Genomic DNA, 27,559 nt, shown 5'->3' with positions numbered 1-27,559 from the left:
CTCCACATCATGCGATCCAGGTGTTCCCATCCCCTCCACATCATGTCATTCAGGTGTTTCCCATCCCCTCCATATCATGTGATTCAGGTGTTCCAATCCCCTCCATATCATGTGATTCAGGTGTTCCAATCCCCTCCATATCATGTGATTCAGGTGTTCCAATCCCCTCCATATCATGTGATTCAGGTGTTCCAATCCCCTCCCAATCATGTGATTCAGGTGTTCCAATCCCCTCCATATCATGTGATTCAGGTGTTCCAATCCCCTCCATATCATGTGATTCAGGTGCTCCAATCCCCTCCATGGACACAGGTGTATACAATCATGCCCCTAGGCATGCAGACGGCTTCTACAAACATTGGTGAAAGAATGGGTCGCTCTCAGGAGCTCAGTGACTCCAAGCGTGGTCCCGTGATAGGTGGCCACCTGGGCAATAAGTCCATCCGTGACATTTCCTGGCTACTAAATATTTCACGATCAACTGTTAGTGGGATTATAACAAAGTGGAAGCCACTGGGAACAACAGCCACTCAGCCACCAAGTGGTAGGCTACGTCACATGACAGGGCGGGATCAGCGCATGCTGAAGCGCACAGTGCGCAGAAGTCACCAACTGTCTGCAGAGTCAATAGCTAAAGACCTCCAAACTTGGTGTGGCCTTCAGATGAGCCCAACAACAGTGCGTAGAGAGCTTCATGGAAGACATGGAGGAGCCAGTTTGGGGTGGAGGAACTTGACTGTCCTGCACAGAGTCCTGACCTCAACCCCATAGAACACCTTTGGGATGAATTAGAGGGGAGACTGCGAGCCAGGCCCCCTCCCCCGACATCAGTGCCTGACCTGACAAATGTGCTTCTGGAAGAATGGTCCAACCTTCCCATAGACACCCTCCTAAACCTTGTGGACGGCCTTCCCAGAAGAGTTGAAGCTGTTATAGCTGCAAAGGGGGGGGCCAACTCAATATTGAACCCTACGGACTAAGACTGGGGGGCCATTAAAGGTCATGTCCGTGGAAAGGGCGGGGCCAACTCAATATTGAACCCTACGGACTAAGACTGGGAGGCCATTAAAGGTCATGTGTGTGGGAAGGGCGGGGCCAACTCAATATTGAACCCTACGGACTAAGACTGGGAGGCCATTAAAGGTCATGTGTGTGGGAAGGGCGGAGCCAACTCAATATTGAACCCTACGGACTGAGACTGGGGGGCCATTAAAGGTTATGTGTGTGGAAAGGGCGGGGCCAACTCAATATTGAACCCTACGGACTGAGATTGGGGGGCCATTAAAGGTTATGTGTGGAGAAAGGCCTGCGGCCCATAACTTGGCGAACTATAGTGTATCTCCATTGGAGGATTTCCTGTCATCTTCTGTTATGGTGACAATTTTATGATGTATAATTTCCTATCGCTTTCTGTGCCATTAACAATGGTCACCAGCAATAAAACCCCAATCTAATCCTTCCCTAACACTTCCTAAACAAAAAACAGTTTTGGCTATAGATACACTTTTGGTATGATCACAAGACATTATACATGTAGCTCCTTCCTAGTCAGTGTAGTGTAGACTGTTAGGCCAAATGTAGTTTTGGCTCCCCTGCAATCAGAGGAGCAGAGGTTGATTCATTGGGGATGCTCAGGGTTTCACAGGCTGCTGCACCTGCTGCTTTCCCTTGTCTTCAAGAGATTTGTAGAACATAGTAGGAGGGCAGAGACTGCAGCCTGCATATTTATGGAACTTCAACCAATCCCTTGGGAGGTGTGCCCAGAAGGTGGGGGAGAGCCCATAAATAGCCTGAGGCCTGAGCAGCAGGAGTATGTGCGTATGTAGGGCAGTGTTCCATAGTCAAGCCCACTGGAGGAGACCCCTGAAGGTCTTAGCTCCGAGGTGTCAGCTAAGCTTCGTGGGGGGTGGGTGCTATTTGCAAAGCCATCCCACGAAACCAGAGGGTCAGGAGGGAGCTCATGGGAGAGAGCCAATGGGAAGCTGTGGGAGAGAGCTCAAGTTGTCAAAGAGGCAGTGTGAGCCTACATCTCCCTCACTGGGAAAAACCTGGTGGATATCGGCAGGAGGCAACCTGATCCTGTTGGAGTACAAGACTCCAGTGCTGCAAGGGTGACAGTGAGGTACTTTGGGACTGTGAGTGAAGTACATGTCACAGGCAGCTGAAGATTCTATGGGACTTTGCTGGGAAAGTGGAGTCAGAAGTTGAGCGAGGTTTACAATAGTTGGGCAGAGTAGCCAGAAGTTTAGCAGTCCTCAAGTTGTTCAGTTTCTCTTCAGTTCTGGGGAATCTCATGCTCCCAATCCAAGTTCATTGTTAACCAATAAAAACCAAGGAAGGTTGCTAAAAATGCTGTGTGCCTGGCTGTGTGCGCAATAAAGGGGGAAAGAGGCCCAAATTCACCATCAGAGCTGCGCTGCATACACACAATTGGATACACTTCACAAATACCCACCTGATCAGTGTTTTTCAGTTATTTCTGTTCCGGCCGTATGAAAACAGCTTAAAGTGCTTCTTGGTGTCAAAAACAGTCACATTTACTGGAATGAGTAGGAATGACCCCCAGAGAATCCCCAACTGCTGCGATTTTATGAGGAAAAGGCAGAAATAGCAGTCTTCAGTACACAGCATAGACACAGGCCCTGTAATCAAGATAATAAGGGGTTTACTCACAGAAAATAGACATCTACACAAAACACAAAATGTATCGAAGCTAAACAACAGTACTTATGCTTCATATACTCACCGGCCACTTTATTAGGTCCACCATGCTAGTGCCAAGAAAATCTCCCCCCACACCATGACACCACCACCAGCCTGAACCGTGAATACAAGGCAGGATGGATCCCCCACACCATGACACCACCACCACCAGCCTGAACCATTGATACAAGGCAGGATGGATCCCCCACACCATGACACCACCACCACCAGCCTGAACCATTGATAAAAGGCAGAATGGATCCCCCACACCATGACACCACCACCACCAGCCTGAACCATTGATACAAGGCAGGATGTATCCCCCACACCATGACACCACCACCAGCCTGAACCGTGAATACAAGGCAGGATGGATCCACCACACCATGACACCACCACCACCAGTCTGAACCATTGATACAAGGCAGGATGGATCCACCACACCATGACACCACCACCACCAGTCTGAACCGTTGATACAAGGCAGGATGTATCCCCCACACCATGACACCACCACCACCAGCCTGAACCATTGATACAAGGCAGGATGGATCCACCACACCATGACACCACCACCAGCTTGAACCGTGAATACAAAGCAGGATGGATCCCCCACACCATGACACCACCACCACCAGCCTGAACCATTGATACAAGGCAGGATGGATCCATCACACCATGACACCACCACCAGCCTGAACCGTTGATACAAGGCAGGATGGATCCACCACACCATGACACCACCACCAGCCTGAACCGTGAATACAAGGCAGGATGGATCCACCACACCATGACACCACCACTGCCAGCCTGAACTGTTGATACAAGGCAGGATGGATCCACCACACCATGACACCACCACCATCAGCCTGAACCGAGGATACAAGGCAGGATGGAAGCACCACACCATGACACCGCCAGCCTGAACCGTTGATACAAGGCAGGATGGATCCCCCACACCATGACACCACCAGCCTGAACCATTGATACAAGGCAGGATGGATCCACCACACCATGACACCTCCACCAGCCTGAACCATTGATACAAGGCAGGATGGATCCCCCACACCATGACACCTCCACCAGCCTGAACCATTGATACAAGGCAGGATGGATCCATGCTTTCATGTTGGTTACCCCAAATTCTGGCCCTACCATATGAATGTCGCAGCTGAAATCCAGACTCATCAGACCCGGCAATGTTCTTCCAATCTTCTATTGTCCAATTATGGTGATCCTGTGTGAATTGTAGCCTCCGTTTCCTGTTCTTAGCTGACAGGAGTGGCACCCGGTGTGGTCTTCTGCTGCTGTAGCCCATCATTCAAGGTTGGGCGTGTTGTGTGTTCAGAGATGGTATTCTGCACACCTTGGATGTAACGAGGGGTTATTGGAGTTACTGTTACCTTTCTATCATCTGGAACCAGTCTGCCCATTCTCCTCTGACACCAACAAGGCATTTTCCTCCACACAACTGCCACTCACTGGATATTTTCTCTTTTTTGGACCATTCTCTGTAAACCCCAGAGATGGCTGTGCGGGAAAATCCCAGGAGATCAGCAGTTTTTGAAATACTCAGACCAGCCTGTCTGGCACCAACAACCATGCCACGTTCAAAGTCACTTAAATCTCCTTTCTTCCCCATTTTGATGGTTGGTTTGAACTTCAGCAAGTTGTCTTCATCATGTCTAGATGGCTAAATGCATCGAGTTTCTGCCATGTGATTGGCTGATTAGCGATTATTGTTACCAAGTCAATGAACAGATGGACCTAATAAAGTGGCCGTTGAGTGTATACCACCAGCATATTCAGCAGCTCTTTACAGAAAGTAAACAACAAAAATCAATTCCCAACAATACAACATTCCCACCAGAGAAATACAAAGGTACAAGTAGCGCTACTCCCATAGGGGCCGCAGGAATACTGTCCGGGTCTTCCCCAAAGCTTTGCCCCACAGCCAGGCACTTGGGCTCATTCACTTGTTTCTTCAATGACCAGTTTAGGGGGGTTGTTTTTGTTGATTTTATTTTTGGAGAACTTGATTAGGGATGAGGAAGTAGGTGGGATACTCCAAAAACAGACTATATACAGTTGGGTACTTTAGGTACTCTGCAGGAGAAGCTCTGATGAAGAGTTGGGTGTGGCCAGCTCAGTGGATTGCTGTAGGAAAGTCCTGGATTCTTATTGGATACACAGAATATAACTGGATATAACATTTATAGGGAAAGGTGATCCCGGGAATATCCGATTATTGATCCCGGGAATATCCGATTATTGATCCAGGGAATATCCGATTATTGATCCCGGGAATATCCGATTATTGATCCCGGGAATATCCGATTATTGATCCAGGGAATATCCGATTATTGATCCCGGGAATATCCGAATATTGATCCAGGGAATATCCGATTATTGATACAGGGAATATCCGATTATTGATACAGGGAATATCCGAATATTGATCCCGGGAATATCCGAATATTGATCCCGGGAATATCCGAATATTGATCCCGGGAATATCCGAATATTGATCCCGGGAATATCCAATTATTGATCCAGGGAATATCCGAATATTGATCCCGGGAATATCCGAATGTTGATCCAGGGAATATCCGAATATTGATCCAGGGAATATCCGATTATTGATCCCGGGAATATCCGAATATTGATCCCGGGAATATCCGAATATTGATCCCGGGAATATCCGAATATTGATCCCGGGAATATCCGAATATTGATCCAGGGAATATCCGATTATTGATCCCGGGAATATCCGATTATTGATCCCGGGAATATCCAAATATTGATCCCGGGAATATCCGATTATTGATCCCGGGAATATCCGATTATTGATCCCGGGAATATCCAAATATTGATCCCGGGAATATCCGATTATTGATCCCGGGAATATCCGATTATTGATCCCGGGAATATCCAAATATTGATCCAGGGAATATCCGATTATTGATCCCGGGAATATCCGAATATTGATCCAGGGAATATCCGAATATTGATCCCGGGAATATCCGATTATTGATCCCGGGAATATCCGAATATTGATCCAGGGAATATCCGAATATTGATCCCGGGAATATCCGATTATTGATCCCGGGAATATCCGATTATTGATCCCGGGAATATCCGATTGCCTCTCGGGGGATCAGGAAGGAATGTTTCCCCTGCAGGAGCAAATTGGATCGTGCTTTGCTGGGTTTTTTGCCTTCCTCTGGATCAACTGTGGCTGGAGGATTATAACTTTTTTTTTTATTTTTTAATGGTTGAACTGGATGGACTTCTGTCTTTTTTTCAGCCAGACTAACTATGTAACTATGGAACTACAGTGTGACAAATCAATGTACCTATCAAAACCTAAACTAAACCAATCTATCTAAATCTAGTACCTACCTAGGGGGGTGCTACTCACATACCAGAACCAGTATGGAGGGAAATCCATTAACATAACAGGATCCTGTTGTATTGTGGTGGGAGGTAACTCATGAAAACACAGAGAACATACAAACTATGTAACTATGTAGTGTATATTATTATTATACAGTATTTATATATTTACAAATATATGTGGGATTTTATATCAACGTGTTATGTTAGCTATGAGGAAGGCTCTGTAAGCCAACACACTTTAGCATTTTGGATTCTGTAATTATGACACCAATAAAGAAATTACATTAAGAATTTCCCGAGTTGTCAGCTACTTATATTGTGGATCTGATCTATGATTTGTAGGGTGAACGCCTTAACCGGTGCGATGGTCTCCTCCACATACTAACAGAGCAGTTGAGCTTGGCTAAGATCTGTTTTTGCACCCTAGTTGAGAAAAAAAATGCTCTATGGTGCCAACTACCCCTAAACCTTTCATCCCACCAAGTATGATCTTTAACTGATCTCAAGAAAAGAACAGAAAAATTCCTGATTATAAGCCAACATCCCCAAGACAACAATTGGAAAAAGGAGAGACCTCCCAACACTGGGACTTTAAGGGCTTAGAAAGTACTGGAAGTATTCAAAAAGTATAAGGTGATAACACAAAGACATACATACATAGATCGTACATACAATACATACATAGATCGTACATACAAGACATACTATACATACATAGATCGTACATACAAGACATACTATACATACATAGATCATACATACAATACATACTATCTATACATAGATCGTACATTCAATACATCGTACATACAATACATACATACCTAGATTGTACATACTATACACACATACATCGTACATACAATATATACATAGATTGTACATACAATGCATAGTACATACAATACATACATCGTACATACATACATCGTATATACAATACATACTATACACACAGACATCGTACATACATACATCGTACATACAATACATACATCGTGCATACAATACATACAATACATACATACATCGTACATACAATACATACTATACACACAGACATCGTACATACAATACATACATCGTGCATACAATACATACAATCCATACATACAATACATAGTACATACAATACATACATTGTACATACAATACATCGTACATACTATACACACATACATCGTACATACATTGTACATACAATACATACTATACACACAGACATCGTACATACATACATCGTACATACAATACATACATCGTGCATACAATACATACAATCCATACTATACACACATACATCGTACATACAATATATACATAGATTGTACATACAATGCATAGTACATACAATACATACATCGTACATACATACATCGTATATACAATACATACTATACACACAGACATCGTACATACATACATCGTACATACAATACATACATCGTGCATACAATACATACAATCCATACATACATACATACATACATCGTACATACAATACATACTATACACACAGACATCGTACATACAATACATACATCGTGCATACAATACATACAATCCATACATACAATACATAGTACATACAATACATACATTGTACATACAATACATCGTACATACTATACACACATACATCGTACATACATCGTACATACAATACATACTATACACACAGACATCGTACATACATACATCGTACATACAATACATACATCGTGCATACAATACATACAATCCATACATACAATACATAGTACATACAATACATACATTGTACATACAATACATCGTACATACTATACACACATACATCGTACATACATACATTGTACATACATACATACATCGTACATACAATACATACATCGTGCATACAATCCATACATACATCGTGCATACAATCCATACATACATCGTACATACAATACATCATACAGAGTCATAATCAAGCATCACAATCACACAATGAAATGACACGCTAAGGCTGCCCAGTATGACTGTTTGGTCATAGAGATACAAATCGGTATCATCAAAGATGTAACAAAGCTGCAGAGACACCAATCTAATTGTCCAACACGTTTCAGAATGATTCCACTCCTTCCTCAGGGAAGAGAACTCTGCATATGGGTGACATCATCTACAAGATTCCACATAATTGGAACAAATCTCATATCCATAACATATAATAATAACATATAATACATATAATAATAACATATAATACATATAATAATAACATATAATACATATAATAATAACATATAATGCCTCGTAATCTGCAGATATACTGACAGTCTATGAAAATGCAAAATAGAGAATTGGTTAAAAGACAGAAATGCTTCAGAAATGTCGCCTCATAAAACTGGGGGCCGAGCGAACCGGGGCAGCAGAACCCCCCAAAAAACTAACTTACCTCTAACTTGCCTTTAACTGTCAGGGATCGCTCCCTCGCTGTCATGCAGCTGTGCGCCGGATCCCCGTCAGCCGCGGCAGGGCGAGTGCGCATGCATGGGAGTACACGTCACCGCAAGGCGGGCTATTTATATCACCAACACAGTTTAGCCTTCTGATCTGTAACGTCCTGCACTCCATAATCTGATCCTGCTGCCTGTATCTGACCTGACCTAAGAAAGAACTCCGCCTGCACCGACCCGGCTATCCCTGACCATCCGCTTGCCTGTTCCCTTGTACCTGATCTGCCCGATTAATCCTGACCCGGCTTGTCTGACACTGCCGCACCTACACTCCTGCATCCGCACCTGGCCTGCACCCTGGTTACCGCCATACCTATCCGCTGCCGCACCTACGCTCCTGCATCCGCACCTGGTCTGTACCCTGGTTACCGCCATACCTATCCACTGCCGCACCTACGCTCCTGTACCCGCACCTGGTCTGTATCCTGGTTACCGCCATACCTATCCGCTGCTGCACCTATGCTCCTGTACCCGCACCTGGCCTGCACTCTGGTTACCGCCATACCTATCCGCTGCCGCACCTACGCTCCTGCATCCGCACCTGGCCTGCACCCTGGTTACCGCCATACCTATCCGCTGCCGCACCTACGCTCCTGCATCCGCACCTGGCCTGCACCCTGGTTACCGCCATACCTATCCGCTGCCGCACCCACGCTCCTGCATCCGCACCTGGCCTGCACCCTGGTTACCGCCATACCTATCCGCTGCCGCACCTACGCTCCTGCATCCGCACCTGGCCTGCACCCTGGTTACCGCCATACCTATCCGCTGCTGCACCTACGCTCCTGCATCCGCACCTGGCCTGCACCCTGGTTACCGCCATACCTATCCGCTGCCGCACCTACGCTCCTGCATCCGCACCTGGCCTGCACCCTGGTTACCGCCATACCTATCCGCTGCCGCACCCACGCTCCTGCATCCGCACCTGGCCTGCACCCTGGTTACCGCCATACCTATCCGCTGCCGCACCTACGCTCCTGCATCCGCACCTGGCCTGCACCCTGGTTACCGCCATACCTATCCGCTGCCGCACCTACGCTCCTGCACCCGCACCTGGCCTGCACCCTGGTTACCGCCATACCTATCCGCTGCCGCACCTACGCTCCTGCATCCGCACCTGGTCTGTATCCTAGTTGCCACCATAGCTGCCTGCCGCTGCACCCATGTTCCTGCACCCGCACCTGGCCTGCATCCGGATCTTCTGGGTCCTCACCTGCCTACCATCATCTCCAGACCCACCCGGCACTCGTGCCACTCCTGGCTCAGCGCCTTCTGTCCCCAATATCGGGGGCTCTGAGAGGGAGTAGTAAGAGGACGCCTCCTCTCCACATCAGGCTCCCCAACCAGGTACGTGACATTATCTGACCTCACCATGACACAATCATCCTGCTGGCCACAGACACCTTCATACCGGCACCTTCCCTCCTCCCTCCTTCTCTGTCTTCATCTCTACTCTCTTGTCATCCAACAATTACTCTACAAGATGTCCTCTTGGTTGCCCTCCATAGCTACTTGAAGCTGTAATTACGTGGACCATTGGAACCCTCCACTTTCTCGGTGTTCTGTGATCCTGTTGATGACACTTTTCCAATGTTGAGCCGTACATCAAACTGTAAGATGGGATAAGACTTCATAAAACGATCGACCAGAAACCATACAGAACCTGTAGATGTGCCTTTAGTGGGGATTGCAGGGGAGAATGTCACCAGCACACCAAGGATCACCAATATGGGTGTCAGCACCGGTGGTAGTGAGCTATTATGGATCCTCAACTTGGGGTTGCCCAGGGTGCAGAGTCTAAGCCCCAGCCTGCTTGTTCACCAGAGCCCCTGATGGTGGGGATGGACTTGCAGCAAGCTAGGACCAGGTTGCAGCCCCTAGGTACACCCAGCTGAGGTGGAGGAGACCGCTCGCGGGAGCAGGGTATCACGGAGAAGACAAACGGAATCCGATAGGCAAGCCAAGGTCAGGACAGGCATAAAACAAGCGAGGTCAGAGAATGAAGCCGAGGTCGGTACACAGATAGACAATATAGGATTCAAGCCAACAGAACCACACAGGAGCTCAGACAACTAGGACGTTGCTCAGGCAAAGTGGCCCAGACTGAGCATGTCTTATATAGGCAAACAAGGAGGCGGGACAGGAAGTGATGGAAGGGAAGGAAATAAAACCCAGAGGACAGCAGACGACACCCATAGGTGAGCACAGACCATGCATGTGAAAGGGATCAGGAACAGGACTGCAGCAAGAAGGTAAGAACACAAACAAAACTGCAGTCTAACGTGACAACGGGTCCAAAAGTTTTAATAAACGATCACAGTTACAGCAAGGCAACGTTTCGGAGTCTCGCAGGACCCCTTCAACAGGCATGTGACGCAGGACCCCTTCACCAGGCATGTGACGCAGGACCCCTTCACCAGGCATGTGACGCAGGACCCCTTCACCGGGCATGTGACGCAAGACCCCTTCACCGGGCATGTGACGTAGGACCCCTTCACCGGGCATGTGACGCAGGACCCCTTCACCGGGCATGTGACGCAAGACCCCTTCATCGGGCATGTGACGTAGGACCCCTTCATCGGGCATGTGACGCAGGACCCCTTCACCAGGCATGTGACACAGGACCCCTTCATCAGGCGTGTGACGCAGGACCCCTTCACCAGGCGTGTGACGCAGGACCCCTTCACCGGGCATGTGACGCAAGACCCCTTCACCAGGCATGTGACGTAGGACCCCTTCACCGGGCATGTGACGCAGGACCCCTTCACCAGGCATGTGACGCAGGACCCCTTCACCGGGCATGTGACGCAGGACCCCTTCACCGGGCATGTGACGCAGGACCCCTTCACCAGGCATGTGACGCAGGACCCCTTCACCAGGCATGTGACTCAGGACCCCTTCACCAGGCATGTGACGCAGGACCCCTTCATCAGGCGTGTGACGCAGGACCCCTTCACCAGGCATGTGACGCAGGACCCCTTCACCAGGCATGTGACGCAGGACCCCTTCATCAGGCATGTGACGCAGGACCCCTTCACCAGGCATGTGACTCAGGACCCCTTCATCAGGCATGTGACGCAGGACCCCTTCACCAGGCATGTGACGCAGGACCCCTTCACCAGGCATGTGACGCAGGACCCCTTCACCAGGTATGTGACCGAGCTTTAGTGGGGATTGAACTCATGGTGACTGTAAGTACATAGAAGTGACTTCTTCTGGCCGTGACCCATGATGGCCATTCAGTGGTCTTCTTCAGCCTCATGTGACCACTCTGAAATCTCGTTTCTACAGGGAAGCCCTTGTTAATATGAAGCCGTAGTCATAACTCCTGAAGTCATCAAATGACAGATTTATAAACAACCTTTCTTCTTTTTCCTATGACCTTCGGAAACCTGGACGGCGCCAACATTTGCCGATGGAAAACATCCCCCGAAAAGCTGCAATTAGGAAGATGGAAACCGGCATCCGCTATTTATTCTGCGTCTCAACAAGCAGGAATTCTGAATGGAATGTTTACTCATCACACACCGTCAGCTCTCTAGGAATAGAATGAGATGAGACGCCATTGTGGTGGGTGCAAAGTTCTAGTTCTTAGCATCTCTGGAACTAGGCGAGCCCGACTCCGAGCTGATCCTTCTGAAGGTTCCGGGCAGGTTGGGGTGAATTTAATCTGTTTTAATATTGGGAGGGAAAATTATTTTCCTACACTAAGCAGTCTTTGGCCAAAAATTGATAAAATGTTGCCTTTGGCTATCTTTTAGAGCCAATAAATATGGGCATCAAAAATGAGACTCCCAGTAAGAATTCCAAATGGCCAACTTTGAGCTTTTCAGATGCTGGTGGCTAACAGGAAATATTTATCTGAAAGGCTTCATTTAACGGGTCCAAAACTTGAACATTTCAAACTGAGCATTTATGAAAAATGTCATCTCTAGAAGGTTCTTTCCTAAAAAGCCAAGCCGGGCGTGGCCACCCTTTCTGCTTCCCAAGCCTCCCTATTGCTCATACCAGTGATTGTCAGACTCGCTGACCAATAGGGAGGTCAGGGAAGGTGGGACCAAGCTCAACCAACAGGAAATAAATGTGTATAATCTCAGCAGCCGGTATCTGTTGAAATACCAATTGTTTCACGTTCACTGAGGGCATTTTTTCAGCAGGAACGCGGGGGAACGCAGTTTCGGCCCTCCACCACTGAATGTATGTAATGACAAGGGATGCTGGAGGGTCTATTGATGCTGGCTGCTGGGGGATCTAGGTTTCTGGAGGGGATCTATTTTTGCAGAGGGAAGGGGGTCTATTGTTGCTGGGGGGGTCTATTGGTGCTGATGGGGGATCTATTTTTGCTGGGGGATGGGTCTTATGTTTCTGGGAATTAATCATGTTGGGAGGGATCTACTGTTAAAGGAGGGGTCTATTGTTGCTGGCTACTCTAGGGTCTCTTGATGCAGGCTGTTGGGAGTCTATTGTTGCTGGGGTGGATCTATAGTCACCAGGGTGTCCATTGTTGCTGGGGAATTCTATTGTTGCGGCTACAGGGGTTCTATAGTCTGCCTAAAAACAGAATCAATTGGTCCGCTCATGTGAAAGGGTTCTTAGAGCTCATCATGTCCAAGGCTCGGACCTGGGCTAGGCCTCAGCTTGTTGCATGTGCAGCACCCTCCTAGTTAGTGTAGGCTGTTAGGTAAATGTAGTTCGCTCCTCTGTAATCGGAGCAGCAGGGATTGATTGTTTTGGCCTGCTCAATGTCTCACTGGCTGCTTCTCAGATTACTTTTCCCCGTATTCTAGAGGATTCTGGAATCATAGTGAGAGAAAGAAAGAAGTGGGCAGCCTGAATATTTATATCACTCCAGCCAATCCCTGAGAAGGCATGCCCAGTAGGTGGTGAGAGAGCCCATAAATAGTGTGAGGCCTGAGGCAGGGGCAGTGTTCCTTGGCCCAGTCCTGCTGGAGGAGACCCCTGTGCAGGGACTGTGCCCCTGAGGGAAGGAGTGCTAGAGAAGCCTTTGTGAAGACACTGAGGTCCCAGCTATGCTTAGCTGGAGAGCCTATTTGCAGGCCTGGACTCAGTTTGGGCCAGGACAGAGCTCACAGGAAAGAGCCAGGAGGACGTTGGAGGAAGGAGTGTCCAACTGTCCTATGATGGTGTGAGCCTGTATCTTCCTCACCGTGAAGAGCCTGGTGGATATCTATCGGAAGCAACCGATGATCCTGTGGCTATGTGCGTAGGTCACCCAAGTGTTGGAGAGTCAGTGATCATGTGTAGCTTTTGGTCTTCTAGGAGAAGGCATACAGTTGCAAGAAAAAGTATGTGAACCCCTTGGGATTACGTGGAGTTTTGCATGAATTGGGCATAAAATGTGATCTGAACGTCATCTAAGTCACAACAATAGAAGAACATAGTCTGCTGAGCATAATACTACACAAACATTAGATGTTGCCATGGAGAAAAAAAGGCACAGCACACCAACATCAAAACCTCATCCCCACTGTGAAACATGGCGGAGGGACCATCATGGTTTAGGGCTGCTTTGCTGCCTCAGGGCCTGGACGGATTGTTGTCATTGATGGGAAAATGAATTCCAGAGTTTATCAAGACATTTTGCAGGAAAACGTACGACCATCTGTCCGCCAACTGAAGCTCCGCAGAGGATGGGTGATGCAACAGGACAATGACCCAAAGCATACAAGTCATTCAACAAAACAATGGCTGCAACAGCACAGAATACGCCTTCTGGAGTGGCCCAGTCAGAGTCCTGACCTCAACCCCATTGAAATGCTGTGGCATGACCTTAAGAGAGCGATTCACACCAGACATCCCAAGAATATTGCTACACTGAAACAGTTTTGTGAAGAGGAGTGGTCCAAAATGACTCCAGATCGTTGTGCAGGTCTGATCTGCAACTACAGGAAACGTTTGGTTGAGGTTATTGCTGCCAAAGGAGGGTCAACCAGTTATTAAGTCCAAAGGTTCACATACTTTTTCCTCCCTGCACTGTGAATGTTTACATGTTATGTGCAATGAAACCATGGCAACATCTAATGTTTGTGTAGCATTATGTTCAGCAGACTGTGTTCTTCTATTGTTGTGACTTAGATGACGTTCAGAGCACATTTTATGCCCAATTCATGCAAAACTCCACGTAATCCCAAGGGGTTCACATACTTTTTTCTTGCAACTGTAGTCATCCATCAGCATTAGAGATTCTGTGGGACATTTTTATACAGTGCAGCAATATCAGTCAAGGAGTCCTCCGAGTGTTCAGTTCTTCTGGGGTATCCAATGCTCCCTTACCCAAGTTCTATGTTCCAATAAAACCCTAAAAAGACACCTCTTGATGGCACTGGCAGACATATCATTCCCAGGACTAGGCCTATGGCCATGGGGGGTTTTCACATATGTTCCAATAAAACCCTAAAAAGACACCTCTAGACTGTTATTTTGAGCCAGTGTAAGGATGAAGAAAATGCTATGTGCCTGGCTGTATGCGTTCTAACTGGGAGAATAAGGCCACGTTCACCAGTGGCTCTTTAGGGGCTGTGCTATACATGTCTTAATGATGTCACTTCATGCCCTTCCCCCCCACCATGCAGAGTGGAATGCATCTTTGGGGTGGATCGGATGCTTGACTGACAGAGCACTCTGCATTGCATGATGGTGGTGGTGGTGGGAGAAGAACGGAGGTGGGGATGGGGGCGGTGGGGTAAAAAGCATTGTCCTCGGACATGTGACACGCCGAGGCTTAGCCTAGCCCCTGACCCAGGATATGATTTGTAAAGGAGAAGCTCAACTTACTTATTTGAAGGAATAGAGCTTGTGCACTGTGCAGATCGTTGCCACCACAAAGAAGGGACTACCAGGGACTGGCAGGATCACCAAGAAATGTCTGCAAGAGGAAAGCTTGACCAAAGAAAAAAGCATGGACACCGATAGATTGGAAACATTACTAGGAAGGTTTTAATGATTTTTTAGGTGGGTTTAGGAGTGAGAGAAAAGGGTTCCGCTCAAGCCTCCCGTGTACTCCCGTGAAGGGTGGCCTCAGCTGGCACGCCAGCCACGCCCGCTGATGCGTTTTGCCCCGCCCACCAGAGCTTGATCAGAGGAGTCTTTAAATGGAGCCTCCCAGTACAGAAATGTAGGGCTGGCTATTATGGTGATCGGCTGGCTTCAATACTTTGAGTCACCAATCTAGAATGTACATCAGGAAAGTCAGGATTCGTCAACTATATAATTATTGTAGGTCAGTGACTTAAAATCTTGAAGCCAGAGGCTAAGTATGACAGCCAAGCAGCTAGCATTCACAAGGGGGGTCAGCAAAATCAGCTCTCATGTTCTGTTGTAATGAATATTCTAGAGCCCTGATGCCCAAAGTGTGGCTTTGAGGCTACATGCAGGCCTTTGGCACTTTTTGCGTGGACCTCGAGGTCCCTAGGCTTCAGTCTCCCATAGCCTCTGACGATCTACTGCACCTTGGCCCTAGCCTCTTACCATCTACTGGGCCTTGCCCATAGCCTGTGACCATCAATTGTGACTTGCCCATAGCCTGTGACCATCTACTGAGCCTTGCCCATAGCTTGTGACGATCTACTGCACCTTGGCCCTAGCCTCTTACCATCTACTGGGCCTTGCCCATAGCCTGTGACCATCTACTGAGCCTTGCCCATAGCTTGTGACGATCTACTGCACCTTGGCCCTAGCATCTTACCATCTACTGCACCTTGGCCCTAGCCTCTTACCATCTACTGCACCTTGGCCCTAGCCTCTTACCATCTACTGCACCTTGGCCCTAGCCTCTTACCATCTACTGCACCTTGGCCCTAGCCTCTTACCATCTACTGCACCTTGCCCATAGCCTCTGACCATCTACTGCACCTTGCCCATAGCCTCTGACCATCTATTGTGCCTTGCCCATAGCCTCTGACCATCTACTGCACCATGCCCATAGCCTGTGACCATCTACTGTGCCTTGCCCATAGCCTCTTACCATCTACTGCACCTTGACCCTAGCCTTTGACGATCTACTACACCTTGCCCCTAGCCGCTGACCATCTACTGCACCATGCCCCTAGCCTCTGACCATCTACTGCACCATGCCCCTAGCCTCTGACAATCTATAGAGCCTTGCCCATAGCCTGCGACCATCTACTGTGCCTTGCCCATAGCCTGCGACCATCTACTGTGCCTTGCCCATAGCCTCTGACCATCTACTGTGCCTTGCCCATAGCCTCTGACCATCTACTGTGCCTTGCCCATAGCCTCTGACCATCTACTGTGCCTTGCCCATAGTCTCTGACCATCTACTGTGCCTTGCCCATAGTCTCTTACCATCTACTGTGCCTTGCCCATAGTCTCTGACCATCTACTGGGCCTTGCCCATAGTCTCTGACCATCTACTGGGCCTTGCCCATAGTCTCTGACCATCTACTGGGCCTTGCCCATAGTCTCTGACCATCTACTGGGCCTTGCCCATAGTCTCTGACCATCTACTGGGCCTTGCCCATAGTCTCTGACTATCTACTGGGCCTTGCCCATAGCCTGTGACCATCAATTGTGACTTGTCCATAGCCTGTGACCATCTACTGAGCCTTGCCCATAGCCTGTGACCATCTACTGAGCCTTGCCCATAGCCTGTGACCATCGACTGAGCCTTGCCCATAGCCTGTGACCATCTACTGTGCCTTGCCCATAGCCTGTGACCATCTACTGAGCCTTGCCCATAGCCTGTGACCATCGACTGAGCCTTGCCCATAGCCTGTGACCATCGACTGAGCCTTGCCCATAGCCTGTGACCATCGACTGAGCCTTGCCCATAGCCTGTGACCATCGACTGAGCCTTGCCCATAGCCTGTGACCATCTACTGAGCCTTGCCCATAGCCTGTGACCATCGACTGAGCCTTGCCCATAGCCTGTGACCATCGACTGAGCCTTGCCCATAGCCTGCGACCATCGACTGAGCCTTGCCCATAGCCTGCGACCATCGACTGAGCCTTGCCCATAGCCTGCGACCATCGACTGAGCCTTGCCCATAGCCTGCGACCATCGACTGAGCCTTGCCCATAGCCTGCGACCATCGACTGAGCCTTGCCCATAGCCTGTGACCATCTACTGTGCCTTGCCCATAGCCTGTGACCATCTACTGTGCTTTGCCCATAGCCTGTGACTATCAATTGTGCCTTGCCCATAGCCTGTGACCATCTACCAGGCCTTGCCTATATCCTTTGACCATGGCACTGGTATACATTCTACCTCGAATGAAAGTCTACTGCAGCCTCAAAATACAGCAGCCCATGGTTTGTTGTCCGTAGCAACCAGCTTTCATTTCTGCAGTACAGAACCCAGAATGAAAGGAGAATCCTGAATGTGTGATATGGGGCACCAGACATTTCCACCACAAAACATGAGTGTGTGATATGGGACACCAGACATTTCCACCACAAAACATGAGTGTGTGATATGGGACACCAGACATTTCCACCATAAAACATGAGAGTGTGTGATATGGGACACCAGACATTTCCACCACAAAACATCCGAGTGTGTGATATGGGGCACCAGACATTTCCACCACAAAACATCTGAATGTGTGATATGGGGCACCAGACATTTCCACCACAAAACATGAGTGTGTGATATGGGACACCAGACATTTCCACCACAAAACATCTGAATGTGTGATATGGGGCACCAGACATTTCCACCACAAAACATCTGAATGTGTGATATGGGACACCAGACATTTCCACCACAAAACATCTGAATGTGTGATATGGGGCACCAGACATTTCCACCACAAAACATCCGAATGTGTGATATGGGACACCAGACATTTCCACCACAAAACATGAGTGTGTGATATGGGGCACCAGACATTTCCACCACAAAACATCTGAATGTGTGATATGGGGCACCAGACATTTCCACCACAAAACATGAGTGTGTGATATGGGGCACCAGACATTTCCACCACAAAACATCTGAATGTGTGATATGGGGCACCAGACATTTCCACCACAAAACATGAATGTGTGATATGGGGCACCAGACATTTCCACCACAAAACATCTGAATGTGTGATATGGGGCACCAGACATTTCCACCACAAAACATCCGAATGTGTGATATGGGACACCAGACATTTCCACCACAAAACATCCGAATGTGTGATATGGGACACCAGACATTTCCACCACAAAACATGAGTGTGTGATATGGGACACCAGACATTTCCACCACAAAACATGAATGTGTGATATGGGACACCAGACATTTCCACCACAAAACATCTGAATGTGTGATATGGGGCACCAGACATTTCCACCACAAAACATGAATGTGTGATATGGGGCACCAGACATTTCCACCACAAAACATCTGAATGTGTGATATGGGGCACCAGACATTTCCACCACAAAACATCTGAATGTGTGATATGGGACACCAGACATTTCCACCACAAAACATCTGAATGTGTGATATGGGGCACCAGACATTTCCACCACAAAACATGAGTGTGTGATATGGGACACCAGACATTTCCACCACAAAACATCTGAGTGTGTGATATGGGGCACCAGACATTTCCACCACAAAACATGAGTGTGTGATATGGGGCACCAGACATTTCCACCACAAAACATCTGAATGTGTGATATGGGGCACCAGACATTTCCACCACAAAACATGAATGTGTGATATGGGGCACCAGACATTTCCACCACAAAACATCTGAATGTGTGATATGGGACACCAGACATTTCCACCACAAAACATCTGAATGTGTGATATGGGGCACCAGACATTTCCACCACAAAACATCTGAATGTGTGATATGGGGCACCAGACATTTCCACCACAAAACATGAGTGTGTGATATGGGACACCAGACATTTCCACCACAAAACATGAGTGTGTGATATGGGGCACCAGACATTTCCACCACAAAACATGAATGTGTGATATGGGGCACCAGACATTTCCACCACAAAACATCTGAATGTGTGATATGGGGCACCAGACATTTCCACCACAAAACATGAATGTGTGATATGGGACACCAGACATTTCCACCACAAAACATCTGAATGTGTGATATGGGGCACCAGACATTTCCACCACAAAACATCTGAATGTGTGATATGGGACACCAGACATTTCCACCACAAAACATCTGAATGTGTGATATGGGACACCAGACATTTCCACCACAAAACATCTGAATGTGTGATATGGGGCACCAGACATTTCCACCACAAAACATCTGAATGTGTGATATGGGACACCAGACATTTCCACCACAAAACATCTGAATGTGTGATATGGGGCACCAGACATTTCCACCACAAAACATCTGAATGTGTGATATGGGACACCAGACATTTCCACCACAAAACATCTGAATGTGTGATATGGGGCACCAGACATTTCCACCACAAAACATGAGTGTGTGATATGGGGCACCAGACATTTCCACAACAAAACATCTGCTGGACACCAACAATCGTGCAATCGGGAGCCCGTTCTGGTTAAAGTTCAGTGGACCCCGATGTAGGGGGGGGGGGGTTCCCTGAAACATGTCGGCTGTGCAAGAAACTGGTCTTGGTGGGACTTTGAAAGCTTGGGATTTGTGTTGGCAACGTTTTGGCTGTTTTGATGTCGCACGACAAAACGCACAGGAAACACGCGTTTCAGAAACAGGCTACCAATATACCCCAAACGCAGTTGTCAGACACACGGTTCGCTGCGTGTTTGTTGTGAGCCGGTCATGGAAGGCAGTCCTGTGTCCAGTGCAGGCCGGGGGAGGAGCTTGTCTCAGCTCCAAGCAGGTGTTAAGCAAAGGATGGATCCCATGAAGTCACACATCTCTGCAGACCCATTGGTATGGGAATGAATGGCAGTCTGAACCTGGGTTCCCACCAGGCCACGCCCCCAACGCTTTTCACTCCACCCCTCGGAGCTTAATCATGGGGATACTGATAAATCTCCGAGGGGCGGGGTGAAACGTGTCGGGGGCGTGGCCTGGTGGGAACCCAGGTTCAGACTGCCATTCATTCCCATACCAATGGGTCTGCAGAGATGTGCGGCTTCATGGGATCCGCGTGTTTGGTCACACAGCAAAAGCGCTACAAACACGTCAAAAATACACGCTAAAAACATGTGCAGTGCTCCGTGACCAAAAAAGTTCTGCAACTGAGATTTCCATTCTATTCTACGTCTGTGAAATCGCAACAAAACGGCAGAAAAAGTCACGCAGGAACTATAGAAATGGCGCTCAGCAAATCGCACGTGTTAAGACGCTGACATTCATTAGATGCAATTTCAGGTGCGATTTTAATTCGTAAATCGCACCTGAAATCACACGGGTATGACTGGGAACTAACACCCCGGCCACACTGAGTGCGACTTGCCATGCCAGGTGACTTGTAAATTGCATGCCAAGTCCATAATTAGAGCGGTCATATCGGCGCGGTTCTGTCTCGGTCGGAGTCGCACCGATTTCTATAGTAGTCCATGCGCTACTTTTGGTGCGATTTTCATAGACGTCTGTGTCAGATATCTTGTAAATCGCACCTGAAATCAGCGTGTCATCTGACTTTAAAATCATGCGACTTCGCTGTAAGGCACATGTGATTTCTGTGCCGCATTCCCTGCAGATCATGTGATTTCTGTGCCGCATTCTCTGCAGATCACATGTGGTTTCTGTGCCGCATTCTCTGCAGATCACATGTGATTTCTGTGCCGCATTCTCTGCAGATCACATGTGGTTTCTGTGCCGCATTCTCTGCAGATCACATGTGATTTCTGTGCCGCATTCCCTGCAGATCATGTGATTTCTGTGCCGCATTCTCTGCAGATCACATGTGGTTTCTGTGCCGCATTCTCTGCAGATCACATGTGATTTCTGTGCCGCATTCCCTGCAGATCATGTGATTTCTGTGCCGCATTCTCTGCAGATCACATGTCTGTGCCGCATTCCCTGCAGATCACATGTGATTTCTGTGCCGCATTCTCTGCAGATCACATGTGATTTCTGTGCCGCATTCTCTGCAGATCACATGTGGTTTCTGTGCCGCATTCTCTGCAGATCATGTGATTTCTGTGCCGCATTCTCTGCAGATCACATGTCTGTGCCGCATTCCCTGCAGATCACATGTGATTTCTGTGCCGCATTCTCTGCAGATCACATGTGATTTCTGTGCCGCATTCTCTGCAGATCACATGTGATTTCTGTGCCGCATTTTCTGCAGATCACATGTGGTTTCTGTGCCGCATTCTCTGCAGATCACATGTGGTTTCTGTGCCGCATTCTCTGCAGATCATGTGATTTCTGTGCCGCATTCTCTGCAGATCACATGTCTGTGCCGCATTCCCTGCAGATCACATGTGATTTCTGTGCCGCATTCTCTGCAGATCACATGTGATTTCTGTGCCGCATTCCCTGCAGATCACATGTGATTTCTGTGCCGCATTCTCTGCAGATCACATGTGATTTCTGTGCCGCATTCCCTGCAGATCACATGTGATTTCTGTGCCGCATTCTCTGCAGATCACATGTGATTTCTGTGCCGCATTCTCTGCAGATCACATGTGGTTTCTGTGCCGCATTCTCTGCAGATCACATGTGGTTTCTGTGCCGCATTCTCTGCAGATCATGTGATTTCTGTGCCGCATTCTCTGCAGATCACATGTGATTTCTGTGCCGCATTCCCTGCAGATCACATGTGATTTCTGTGCCGCATTCTCTGCAGATCACATGTGATTTCTGTGCCGCATTCTCTGCAGATCACATGTGATTTCTGTGCCGCATTTTCTGCAGATCACATGTGGTTTCTGTGCCGCATTCTCTGCAGATCACATGTGGTTTCTGTGCCGCATTCTCTGCAGATCATGTGATTTCTGTGCCGCATTCTCTGCAGATCACATGTCTGTGCCGCATTCCCTGCAGATCACATGTGATTTCTGTGCCGCATTCTCTGCAGATCACATGTGATTTCTGTGCCGCATTCCCTGCAGATCACATGTGATTTCTGTGCCGCATTCTCTGCAGATCACATGTGATTTCTGTGCCGCATTCTCTGCAGATCATGGGATTTCTGTGCCGCATTCTCTGCAGATCACATGTGGTTTCTGTGCCGCATTCTCTGCAGATCACATGTGATTTCTGTGCCGCATTCCCTGCAGATCACATGTGATTTCTGTGCCGCATTCTCTGCAGATCACATGTGATTTCTGTGCCGCATTCTCTGCAGATCATGGGATTTCTGTGCCGCATTCTCTGCAGATCACATGTGATTTCTGTGCCGCATTCTCTGCAGATCACATGTGGTTTCTGTGCCGCATTCTCTGCAGATCACATGTGATTTCTGTGCCGCATTCTCTGCAGATCACATGTGGTTTCTGTGCCGCATTCTCTGCAGATCACATGTGATTTCTGTGCCGCATTCTCTGCAGATCACATGTGATTTCTGTGCCGCATTCTCTGCAGATCACATGTGGTTCCTGTGCCGCATTCTCTGCAGATCACATGTGGTTTCTGTGCCGCATTCTCTGCAGATCACATGTGATTTCTGTGCCGCATTCCCTGCAGATCATGTGATTTCTGTGCCGCATTCTCTGCAGATCACATGTCTGTGCCGCATTCCCTGCAGATCACATGTGATTTCTGTGCCGCATTCCCTGCAGATCACATGTGATTTCTGTGCCGCATTCTCTGCAGATCACATGTGATTTCTGTGCCGCATTCTCTGCAGATCACATGTGATTTCTGTGCCGCATTCTCTGCAGATCACATGTGATTTCTGTGCCGCATTCTCTGCAGATCACATTTCTGTGCGGTGAGATTTATTTATTACAGGTTCTTATATATCGCCATCAATGTACTCCGCGCTTTACATATATATTGTACATTCACATCAGTCCCCGCCCCCGAGGAGCGTACAATCTAAGGTCTCTAACTCACATTCATACATACACAGACTAGGGACAATGCAGACAGGAGCCAATTCACCTCCCAGCATGTCTTTGGAGTGTCGGAGGAAACTGGAGTACCCGGAGGAAACCCACGCAGGCAAAGGGAGAACATGCAAACTCCAGGCAGGTAATGCTGTGGTTGGGATTTGAACCAACGACCCGAATACTGCCAGACGGAAGTGCTGACCACTCAGCCACTGTGCTGCCCAGTTTTAATCTGAGGCATACATTATGTGGGGCTGAGATGGCACCACACCCAGAGTAGTGCAGGACTCTCTTAGTCCGCACCGGAATCGGATTGCATAAATGTTCACACCCCTGAGATCCGATTCTGCACATTGCTCCGCGTTTTACAAACTGATTTCAGGGTGTCGTTACCTTAATGTGGAACTGGAACTGAAACTGAAATGTGCCCCCCCCCCCCCCTCATCATGGTATGTGCCTCCCTCATCATGGAATGTACCCTCCTAATCATGGTATGTGCCCCCCCAATCATGGAATGTGCCCCCCTCATCATGGAATGTACCCCCCTAATCATGGTATGTGCCTCCCTCATCATGGAATGTACCCTCCTAATCATGGTATGTGCCCCCCTAACAGGGGCGGACTGACAACTCATGAGGCCCCCGGACAATAGGGGATCATGGGGCCCCTGTGCCCTTGCCCACACTTAAAGCACACCCAAAAAAATCCTATGAAAGGTACCAGGTGCATTTCATGGGGCCCCCTACTGACCCCGGGCCCTCGGCAGTGCCCAAGTGCTCGAATGGTCAGTCTGCCCCTGCCCCTTAATCATGGTATATGTCCCCCTCATTGTAGAATGCGCCCCCCTTATTGTGAAATGTGCCCCCTTATCATGGTATGTGCCCCCCTCATTGTGGAAGGTGCCTCCTTATCATGGTATGTGCCCCCCTCATTGTGGAAGGTGCCCCCTTATCATGGTATGTGCCCCCCTCATTGTGGAAGGTGCCTCCTTATCATGGTATGTGCCCCCCTCATTGTGGAAGGTGCCCCCTTATCATGGTATGTGCCCCCCTCATTGTGGAAGGTGCCCCGTTATCATGGTATGTGCCCCCTCATTGTGGAAGGTGCCCCCTTATCATGGTATGTGCCCCCCTCATTGTGGAAGGTGCCCCGTTATCATGGTATGTGCCCCCTCATTGTGGAAGGTGCCCCCTTATCATGGTATGTGCCCCCCTCATTGTGGAAGGTGCCCCGTTATCATGGTATGTGCCCCCTCATTGTGGAAGGTGCCCCCTTATCATGGTATGTGCCCCCCTCATTGTGGAAGGTGCCCCCTTATCATGGTATGTGCCCCCCTCATTGTGGAAGGGGCCCCCTTATCATGGTATGTGCCCCCCTCATTTTGGAAGGTGCTCCCCTCATTGTGGAAGGTGCCCCCTTATCATGGTATGTGCCCCTCTCATTGTGGAAGGTGCCCCCTTATCATGGTATGTGCCCCCCTCATTGTGGAAGGTGCCCCCTTATCATGGTATGTGCCCCTCTCATTGTGGAAGGTGCCCCCTTATCATGGTATGTGCCCCCCTCATTGTGGAAGGTGCCCCCTTATCATGGTATGTGCCCCTCTCATTGTGGAAGGTGCCCCCTTATCATGGTATGTGCCCCCCTCATTGTGGAAGGTGCCCTTTTATCATGGTATGTGCCCCTCTCATTGTGGAAGGTGCCCCCTTATCATGGTATGTGCCCCCCTCATTGTGGAAGGTGTCCCCCTCATTGTGGAAGGTGCGCCCCTCATTGTGGAAGGTGCCCCCTTATCATGGTATGTGCCCCTCTCATTGTGTAAGGTGTCCCCCCCATTGTGTAAGGTGTCCCCCCCATTGTGTAAGGTGTCCCCCCCATTGTGGAAGGTGTCACATTGCACCGCATTTTGCAAACTGATTTCAGGGTGTCATTACCTTAACATACACCCCCGCAGCGGCTTGCATGAACGGGGTGCGATTCTGATGCACAGAAAATGTTGCAAATTCCGGACGGCATCAATGTGAACCCGGGGTGCATTCCTCTCCTCTCAGTCCTCCTTTCTCTCCGAAATCCTCCCCATCATACATACAATGAATGGAATATGACGATGTATCTGTAGGATGTGTCGGAGGAGTTCGGCGCTCACTTTGTGTCACTTTTCAATGTTGTTTGTTCCCAATATTCAGCCCGGGGTCACACTGATGGGGCGTGGAATTCGCACAGAAAACTGTATCCGTGTGATCCCAGACTGAGGGCTCGTCCGTCAATGGAGGGGTGAAAAACAAACGTTCCGCAGGTGCGAGGATGCGTTCACACGGATGCGGCGAGGAATCGGCAGCGTTTTGTGTTTGAATTCTGCATCAGAATCGCACCCCGTTCATGAGAACCGCTGCGGGTGTCATGTTCAGTTAACAACACCCCGAAAGCGGTCTGCAAAACGCAGTGCGATCTACAGGATCCCATAGATGTGAATACCCGTGTGATCCGATTCTAGTGTGACCCCAAAAAAAGGGTCCTGCGTGATTTTGGGGCGGGTGCGGTGAGATTAGATCCATACAAAATGTACGACTCCAATCGCATGTGATCCGCAGGGAATGCGGTGCGGTACATCGCATGTGATCTGCAGGGAACGCGGTGCGGTACATCGCATGTGATCTGCAGGGAATGCGGTGCCGTACATCGCATGTGATCTGCAGACAATGCGGCGCGGTACATTGCATGTGATCTGCAGGGAATGCGGTGCCGTACATCGCATGTGATCTGCAGACAATGCGGCGCGGTACATCGCATGTGATCTGCAGGGAATGCAGCGCAGTACATCGCATGTGATCTGCAGGGAATGAGGTACATCGCATGTGATCTGCAGGGAATGCAGCGTAGTACATCGCATGTGATCTGCAGGGAATGAGGTACATCGCATGTGATCTGCAGGGAATGCAGCGTAGTACATCGCATGTGATCTGCAGGGAATGAGGTACATCGCATGTGATCTGCAGGGAACGCGGCACGGTACATCGCATGTGATCCGCAGGGAACGCGGCACGGTACATCGCATGTGATCCGCAGGGAATGCGGCACGGTACATCGCATGTGATCTGCAGGGAATGCGGTGCGGTACATTGCATGTGATCTGCAGGGAATGAGGTACATCGCATGTGATCTGCAGGGAACGCGGCACGGTACATCGCATGTGATCCGCAGGGAACGCGGCACGGTACATCGCATGTGATCTGCAGGGAATGCGGCACTGTACATTGCATGTGATCTGCAGGGAATGCGGCACGGTACATCGCATGTGATCTGCAGGGAATGCGGCACTGTACATTGCATGTGATCTGCAGGGAATGCGGCGCGGTAAATTGCATGTGATCTGCAGGGAATGCAGCGCGGTCCCTGGGCGAATCACGCGTGATGTACTGCACCACATATATGTGAACCCAAAGAGAATCCAAGAAAAAAAAAAAGAAACTTTGTTGCAGTTTGATGGCAGCTGAGTGACTGTTAATCATCCAACACAAATCCTCCAACAATTCAACATGAACATCAACCTTCTCTGTCCAATCAGCATACAATCTGTAGAACCCCCCCCCCCCCCACACACACACACACAGATCAGCAGCCAATACACAATGATTGATGAACGGGGAACTCACCAGGAGTGGTTTAGCAGCAGCCAGGATCTCAGAGCGATTCTTCATCCAGAATTCCAGCTCCGTCCTCTTCCCAAATCTCTCTCTCAGTGGGATGTTTGTTCACACAGGCAGAGCGGATTCCTCTGCACCCTCCCACTTCATTCAAGGTAGAGTCGGCCCCTCCATGGAAAGGTATCCCCCCCCCAGGCCCAATACACCCCCCCGCAAAGAGACCCCCATACACCCTCCCACTTCATTCAAGGTAGAGTCGGCCCCTCCATGGAAAGGTATCCCCCCCCCCTGCAAAGAGACCCCCATACACCCTCCCACTTCATTCAAGGTAGAGTCGGCCCCTCCATGGAAAGGTATCCCCCCCCCTTGCAAAGAGACCCCCA

At 48.8% G+C, this 27,559-nt stretch overlaps 1 protein-coding gene across 1 annotated transcript in view; it reads right to left on the bottom strand.

The window, feature by feature from the left end:
• The window catches only part of LOC149454976 (lysyl oxidase homolog 4-like), a gene marked incomplete at its 3' end in the record, with an annotated part of 222,569 nt that extends 195,292 nt beyond the window's left edge, over positions 1–27,277 (bottom strand). The window contains 2 exon segments of the mRNA XM_089686826.1: positions 2,456–2,642; positions 27,186–27,277.
• Positions 27,278–27,559: the final 282 nt, after the last annotated feature.

Source organism: Staurois parvus, unplaced genomic scaffold, assembly GCF_062004578.1.
Source record: "Staurois parvus isolate SC_StPar_1 unplaced genomic scaffold, SC_StPar_1.0 ptg000413l, whole genome shotgun sequence".
In the NCBI taxonomy this organism is placed as follows: domain Eukaryota; kingdom Metazoa; phylum Chordata; class Amphibia; order Anura; family Ranidae; genus Staurois; species Staurois parvus.
Note: the sequence above shows the minus strand (reverse complement) of the source record. Positions and strands in the feature narration are given on the sequence as shown.